The sequence below is a fragment of the Alnus glutinosa genome, chromosome 5, assembly GCF_958979055.1.
Source record: "Alnus glutinosa chromosome 5, dhAlnGlut1.1, whole genome shotgun sequence".
In the NCBI taxonomy this organism is placed as follows: Eukaryota; Viridiplantae; Streptophyta; class Magnoliopsida; order Fagales; family Betulaceae; genus Alnus; species Alnus glutinosa.
The window spans coordinates 8,804,820-8,813,803 of record NC_084890.1 but is presented as its reverse complement, the minus strand read 5'-3'; positions in this window follow the sequence as shown (position 1 = coordinate 8,813,803).

Genomic DNA, 8,984 nt, shown 5'->3' with positions numbered 1-8,984 from the left:
ACCACACGTTCCATTTTTCCCCTTGCAAGCATAAGAATAATAGTGAAGGGTAGAAAGAAAGCAAAGAAGAAGATTGGCTCTGAGACCACATAATTGATAGGTCTCAACAGTAACATGAATAGCTTTACTTTATAGGGCTGCGCTACTAAAGATGCAACGGACAGTGTTATTCTGGAAAGATTATTACTACCGTAAAATTAGTAAATTCTACAATATTTTATGAGTCATTTATTAAATTTGTTCTTTATTAAATAAAACAGAGATTTATAACTAATTTTAGAAAGTTTCCTAATTTATCATTTTAAATTAATAACACAGATTTACGATTAGTTTTTTTTTTTGTTTTTTTTTTTTTTTTTTTTTACTATAAAGGGTATTCAAGCAACCTAATAATACTATGTGGTACTGGTGTACAGTATGACGTATCCCTAATGAGAATGTTAAAAATTTAAGTGAAAAAAAAATATAAGGGTACTGTAATTTGACTATAGTCATTTAAGAGTAATAATGTAAATATAATTAACATTTTTTTTTAGTACGTAGATAGGAAAGGCCACTCTCCCACCAATTTGACTCTTTCTATAAATAAAGATTTGTTTAATCGCTTCAACAACTAGGTTGTATGTGAAATAAGATTTGTTTAATCGCTTCAACAACTAGGTTGTATGTGAAATAAGATTTGTTTAATCGCTTCAACGAGACTATACCTATATTTCCAAACCAAAAATCACTTAACAAAGGACTAAATCTCTCTCAAGTTTCAACCCATGAATGGTGGTTGTTAGACTGTCTATTTTTTTTAGAAGGGGAGCTTCATCTAAATCCAATTGGATTTGTCATTACCAATGGATTTGTCTGTCATATTACTGATCTCTAATTAAGGTCATTTTATTAAATTAAAGCAGCAGGTTTTTCTGGTTGATGTAGTATTTTTTCCAAGGATATATATATATATATATATATGTTACATGGAGCCTCTTTTCCTCTCTCTAGTAGTAGTAGGCAGTCCTTTTTCCAACAGAGGGGATGAATTCTTCCTCAAAGTGCATTATTGAGTGGTGAAAAAGGTGAAGTTCTATATGGTCCAATGATTTGACAAGCTCGGCCTAGCCATCCATTAGCGCGTATCCTTTGTACGACTGTCGACAATTGTGCATGCATGTCCTAATTGCATCTTATTTTTGCTTGGCCCTCCTTCTTTTCTTTTCACATTACATTCTGGTGTAGCCAACTGGTTTGCAGCAAAGTGGCCAACTATATATATCCACATTATACAGTACTTCCCATCATCTGCTTGGACCACCCTTCATTCATTATCCTATTTAATGGTCCCATCTGTGCAAGGGTGTCTCTTTAGATACCATTTTGATCCAGTTTCGTATTGTTTTCTGTTTGTCAGTACAGTAGCTGGCACGCTGTTCATTAGGGAAGAATCTGCAAAAAGAGAAACGGGGTTATAGCACTAGTAGTAGATACCTTATAAGTGGTTCTATTCTCTAAAATAAGAAAAATTTGAAAAAAAGTTGCAAAATACATGCCACAGCAGATTCTTCATTTTCCATGGAGTTGCTTGGAAAACTACAGTGCTTCCCAACGCATTACTTTAATGAAAAAAAACTCGTCTCTCTCCTTCCTCTCGCGTTAAAACAATCTCTCTCTCTATCTCTCTCTCTCTCTCTCGTTATCTCTTCATCTTTGTTAAATCAATAACAAGTGACCAAAAATGACAATATTATCCCTGCATCAAATAAAAAGAAAAAAATGTGGCCCATGACTTCATGGCTAGAGACCCACGGTTTGAGTCTCCATTACTATAAACTGCAGTTATGGGTCCCCATGACTATGAAAGTTTTTTTTAAAATAATAATAATAATAATAATCTAAAGTAATGTTTATTGTACAATAATTATACATATTTTGTACTATTTATTGCACAATAATTGTACATACTTTGTACAACAAAGCATATGTGAAAATAATTTTCACAATAATTATACACACTTTTTTTTCATTTTCATTAAACAATAAAATAAAAATTATTTTCACATTAGCTTTATTGTACAAAGTGTGTACAATTATTATGCAGAATTAATCAATAATCTAAAAGTATAAATATATTTTCACGCATCTCATATGGGATATATATAAAATTCAAGTTGACAAAAAATTCTAATTATGGAAGCTAGGTGAAAGGGTTAGTTTGGAGGACATGTTGTTTGAAGGGTAAAGTATATATAGTTAAATAAAATAATAAAATAATGGGAAAAAAAAAAAAAGAAAAAAAAAAAGCGATGATCTTCTGATGAGCTAGCTGGTTACGGCTGTTCCAAAGCAAACTACGTACAGTGTCTCCAGACCTAAGATGATGTCGTAGATGATGTCATACTTCGAAATAAGATGATGTCATACTTCTATTAATGCCCTAAACAAGAGCATTTATTATTTTTTTTGTTTTTTTGCTTAACACACAGTGTACTATTCAGAAAAGCCCATCACGTACGTACCAATAGGCAATAGCCTTTTTATATGTTAATTTAATTTTTTTAATATAAATTACGTACCCTAGAAAGATTTTAAAATCGAACAAATTAATTGTATGACGAGAGTGGAGGGGGGAAAGGACAAATTTTTGAGAATAATGGGATTTTTTACACTGGATAGCTTTCCATTGATGGTCCTACGAACAAAAAATAAAAAGGCAGCAGGTGAGGGAATATATGGTGGCGTCTCTTTGGATCTCTGGTCTTCCTACATCAACGCATAGATGGAAAGATCGAAAGGAATATATTCTCACTTTAAGAAAAATCTGAAATATATATGTTAGTCCTACTATTTTAACCTGATTATGTAATTTTTCAGGCAATCGAATCCAGGGAAGGAGTTAAAAGACATATATATATATATATATATATATATATATATATATATATATATATATATATATATATATATAAATGCGCGTGTTAAATAAAAGTAGATAAGTCTTAAACTTAATTTTATATTAAGTTATAAATATTGTATACAAAAGTTACATATCTATAAAATCATCGTTAAAAATAAATTTTCTTACAAAAGTGTTCTAGTTTGCTATATAGACATGTATAAACAAAAAAAAAAACTCTGTATCTCGTTCGAATTGTGTTCAACGACGATCTTTCATAGAATAAAATTCATCAATTATCATTTTTGTAGTGAAATCCTTAGATATTTATTTCTCAATGCAAACTAGTAAATTATATGTTAAAAACTCATATTCCATTTTATTACGTAATTTAGCTTTTATTAATAGAGTAACTTTTTTAAGGGGTTGAATTTCATTTTGGTCGGGTCATTATATGATTAATCCTTGAAAAATAAATTTTTTTCAAGGGTTTAGATTTTTTTTTTATTTTTTGAGGGGAGGGGGGTCCACCCCTACGAACTAGTGATGGATCACTTGTCAAAAAAAAAAAAAAAAAAGTTAGTGAAAAATTGTCAATCTTAGGGGACCAAAGGTCATTATCGTAAACGACCTCCAAGAAAAGAATTATTTAAATCATTAATGATTCTTCAAGAAAAACTTCATGGAAAGTAGGGTCACCTACAAAATGAGAAAAAGAGTCATCGAAAACGACATGTTCCTAAGGATCGAATAAACCTTTGATGCTTAAGTCAGTAATGATTTACAATAAAAACTTAATGGAGAGTTGGAAAAGAAAAAGTTCCCTTACCTGAAAATGTATGCCTTTTTTTTTTTTATCAGAGAATCAATAGGAGTGTAACCTTGAATGTTTGCCACGTGGCAAGCTTACAATCTTATGATATTGTTAACCTATTTTTCATGTAAGGCATTGATTTCTATGTAGTAGGTTTGTACAGTTATTTTTCATGTAGTATACAGTTTGAGTGGGGTCCAGTGATTTTTTTCCCAACATATTCGAATATCCACTTCCTCCGTGGTAAAACGGTGTTCAAAGGTACACGATACAATAATTATGACATCTTAAAAAATTAGTTTCATATTGAATCGGTGAATTGTCATCATTAAGTAAGTATAGATGTAAAAATAGTTATAGGTACTAAGTTTGACATTCACTCCTTACTATATAAAAATGAACTTGGTGAGTAATTTTAAAAGATTTTAATTATAACTAATCCCTTTCAAAATGTCAGTACAAATGTGATTAATAGATGTAACACTTTTCCTTATTCATTACAATTATATTTCCTCTTTTTCACAGAGAATACGACGAAGGAACATAAATTTTCCCCTCTTAATTATCACATGGCAAAAAGTGAAGTTTATTTTTCAGGCCCCCTCTGGCCTTCTGTACTGGCACTGTGGGCTTTCTTCTTTCTTTATTATTTTTCAGTTTTTCGTAAATTGTTTCCAAGGTGGCCTAAACCAGACCTTGGTTGACTAAACTTGCCTTGGCCTCCCCACCAAGAGAGAAAAGCTTGTCTTGCCTGAATTTGACTGGACAGATCGAGCTTTGCCGTTATGAAAAGCATATGCATGGGGAGTCGGGGACCCATTTTCCAGACTCCAAAAGTCAAATATAATAAATGCAAACCTGGCCCAAACTCTGAATTTTATGGGTTGCCTTGGCCCAACATGGGCCCAGGCAGGTCACCGAGGTCGTTCATATTCCGCTCCCATGGGCCTGAGCCTTCCACGTAATCTCAGCCCATTAGCCTGGAAGATTATCATGGGGACCACTCACGGACCAATTCGGTGGGATGGTCCCACCAATAAGCTGCGCGGCTTGATTAATGGCTTTTTGATAGAGCGTTTTGGACTTAAAGAAAATTATTTGAGTTTGACCCTAATCAACCATGATTATAAAGCTCAAGTTATCAATTAGTGGTCCCAATCCTACAAGTCATGATGCCTAGGGTTTGGTGTTTGGTATCCCTGTAAAACTAGTCCTGGCAATATCATAGCCTAGTAGTCTCTGTTTTTTTTTTTTTTTTTTTTTTTTTTTTTGGGGTGTTTTGCTGTTGTCTTTGTTCATGTAGGTTACCATCTCCCCAACTCTGATGTGGTTTGATGTAATAAAAGAGATTTTTATAATCGGTGTTTGTTTTATATTGACGAAACCGTTCGATTCTCAGCAATATTTTTTTTAACATGAAGTGATTGTTGTCTTTATTGTTTGAAGCTCTTAATCGAGCCCTTATGCTCTTATTTACCGCTCGCTTCATGCGGCCCTTAAAAAGATTCGGATCATTTTTTAATCCATTGCATACAATTTGTTGCATTCTCTATATTATTTTTTCCGTTTAAATTATATTATTGAGGAGCCCACCCCAATTCATTTGTTTGTTATTTTGTAAACCCTTGGAAGTTGTAATTCTTGTCCCATTATTGAATAGAAAAAAACAATATACAATATCATAGCCAGTACTTACGACAACAAAAATAAATCAATAAAACCCAATATCATAGCTACTTAATTGCATAGGAGATTTGTATAAGAGTTCTGCTTGCTAGCTAGCTAGGACACTACAAGTTTTTAATAAATTGATGTAGTAATTTACCTGATATTTATTATATCAATTATAAAATAAATAAATTTGATTAAGCTGACGTGTTAATTAGTTCATAGAGTCACATATATAATACTTACAAAATCAACTAAATAATTAGATTTGAAAATAAAAGAGGAAAATGAAAATAAGGGTCGCAGAAGAAGTGTTGCTTTCTATCCTTTCTGTGGTGGAGTAGCAACATCAGTCTTACTGTCGTAATCATGATGATGAAATATTTGGTGTTAGGTGTGATGCGAAGAGGCTACTAGAAACAAGTCAAGAGACCTAGCCCAACTTGTCGAGAAAGGGTAAAATTAAACGGATTACGATGAATTAGAAAAATAAAATAAAATCTGATATGACCCAAATTGTCAAAATCAAAATAATTAACTTGAGAAAAATAGTTAAATCAAAGCTGCATGACATGCATGGCTGTGGTCGATAGTCCGATAATAATGGTGCATGTGGATGACCAAATTATTTTGGTAGGGTGGGGCGCCTGGCCTATTACAAAGAACTCAAGCACTACGTAGGACAGGGTCATGTAGAAAGGGTAACTATCAGACTGATTAATCAAGGTGACTAAGAAATTATTTATGATACCTCCAAATTGTCAAAAGTAGATGAACCAAAGATGCCTAAAATGTGATAGACAATATAATGCGAAATATAAATAAATAAACATAAATAATTATGTGGTTAGGTCGATTTATGGTCTCTACCTCTACAAGATAAAGCTTAAAAGGCTAGATTTTGCTCTTATTTCTTTGAGTGATGTTTACGATATAACAGACTCTTATTTATAAGAGAATTAGATAATATAAAGAGACTTTAATTACAACTAGATGATAGTCTTCAACTGTGAATATGTAATAGGCTTCAACTGTAGGTAGGTTACGGTCTTTAATTGTCTTCAACTGTACGTAACTAGATCACAATCTTCAACTTTGATAGTCTTCAATTGTAACTTGTATTATTAAACTCATGATATATTATAACAATATTCATGGCCGTGGTTGCAAATCCTGATGACACTATATGTATACACTAGTTAAGAAATATTTGCAATCTTTTTTGTGGGATTGTTTTCTTTTTTTTTTTATAAGTAATTGCAATTATATATAAAAAAAAAGGCAAAGGGGCGCAACCCTTATACACGGGAAGTATACAAGAGAATCCCTAATAGGAACGAACAGAGAATAAATTTAAAAATTCTACACAAGTAAAAGCACTCAAACTAAGATGAGGCGCTATCCAAAAATATAAAGTATTGAACAACCGCTTCCGTAGCTCCACCATGGATGTCTCTACATCTTCAAACAGCCGAGCATTCCGCTCCCTCCAAATACACCACAGCAAGCATAAAGGAGCTAACCACCAAGCCTCTATAGCATGACCACCTCTAAGCGCCGCCCCCCAACTATTCAGCAACTCCAACCCCGGGATTGTTTTCCTAATACCCTAAAGGGAAATCAGGTCATGATCCTCCTTTATGTTTTTATCATTTTGAATTTAAGATTTTAGTTTTTAATTTGATAGATTTGAAACCTAAATTTGGGCCCATTCTGAAATTTTACATGGATAATTAATCTTATTGCTTAATAGTAAGTTTAAAAATAAATCAATATATAAATTTGATTAAAATTTTCAAGAAAGAGAAACTATATGTAGTAAAGGGGCAGTTGGAGATCATGCAAAATTGAGAATAGAAAATATTATAGACGTGATGAGCTGCCTGGTGGGTTCATAATCTGTTCTAAGACGACTAAACATAAAAATCTAAAACATAAACAGTAGTGTTAAGAATCTGTTCTAAGGTATCCCTCCTCGGCTTTTGGGTTTTTCTCATTTCTGTCTGTCTGTTTGTCTGTCTCTCTCTCCATATGTTTCTATGGTGTTTTCTTTGTCCCCCAACCCATTTCCAAGACTATCTACTATCTACTGTAGTTGATCACAGATTTGCCTCATGACTTGGGCTTCAATTCGTAGGACCACCATCCTGTGGGCCACGCAATACCTTTGTTTGACCTCGGCTCCTGGCCCACTCATGCTTGATTAGCACTTGTGTTTTCATTTATTTTTTAGATTAAGTTGATTAGCTAGAAAAGAAATTTCTTACAAATTGTATTGTAGGACATTTTTAACAAATCGGCCTCTAAAAGTGATATGTACGTATTACTTAGTCAGCATATAAGAAATACATGTTTTTTTAATAGCATTCTCACGTGCTATTAAAAGATAGACAAATGCTACTTTATTTTTTCTTTTTAATTAACATTGATATAAAAGTGGATTGACAATGACATGCTAGCGGAAAAGGACAAGAGAATACCAAGTAACATATCTCTAAAAAAATGTGTTTCTCACATATTAAGGGACCGACACATGTCACTTTTAGAGGTTAATTTATAAAAAACTTCCTATATCCCAATTTGTAAAAAATTTATGTCCTTTCACTAATGCCCTAGTCTTCAAAGTCGATCATGAAAGTTTCTTTTTCTTTTGAATGGAATCGAGTGAAACCTATATTAAAAAACCAATTTAATTAAGCACAACGCTCAACATAGATAATATCAAAAATACTAAAGTTTTGCTTGTTAGCTTATTTGTAGGTAAAGTTATACATTCTATTTCACTAATCACTATGATAAACATATATTATAGTCCCTAACGATGTCTTAAGAACGATGGACACTGGACAAAAGTTGCAAGAGAATGAGCAGATTTAATTATGCTAACATGATAATTAATTTGGAGCAGATCTGTTAACCAATATATGCTTGTAGATATGATGTTGACTGACAGCTGAGAGACCCTTCTCTCCACCATCTATTATTGTCCTATTATTTGTTCTTCGTATTCATACTATTATATTAATGATAAAGTTTTTCTTCGATCATATTCGAATTAAGCATTTATTTTTATTTAATCTACTAAGCTAATATCTTTTATAAAGCAAGTTGATATAATAAATCTACCATAAGCCCACTCAGAAATATCAACTACATGAAAAATAATCATAGGACTGACAGTGCCAATAGCCTGCCACGCAGCAAACATCCAATTGGAATGCGGCCATTGATAAGGAGGCTCCGAAAATGAGTATTGGTGTTGCAATTCGGGACGAGGAAGGCAGTGTTGTGGCAGCACAGTCGAGCTTTCTCCCCTATATTGTTGCTCCCACAACAGCTGAAGCAATGGGCGGCGTGGTATGCAGTGTCACTTGGCAGAGAAATGTGGGGAGGGGGAGGGATGCATCCTTCTTGAGGGTGATTCATAAATAGTGGTCAGAAGAGGAGTACCTGCAATCGGTGTTATGGCCACTAGCTTGTTGGATGACATTATAGATAGTTTCTTTCATTCTCAATCTACTGAGGTAGTGTATGTTAGACAAGATGCTAATTAATGAGGTAGTCCATGTGTTGGTTAAATGTGCAATTTCTCAAATGCTAGACAAGGTATGGATAGAAGAG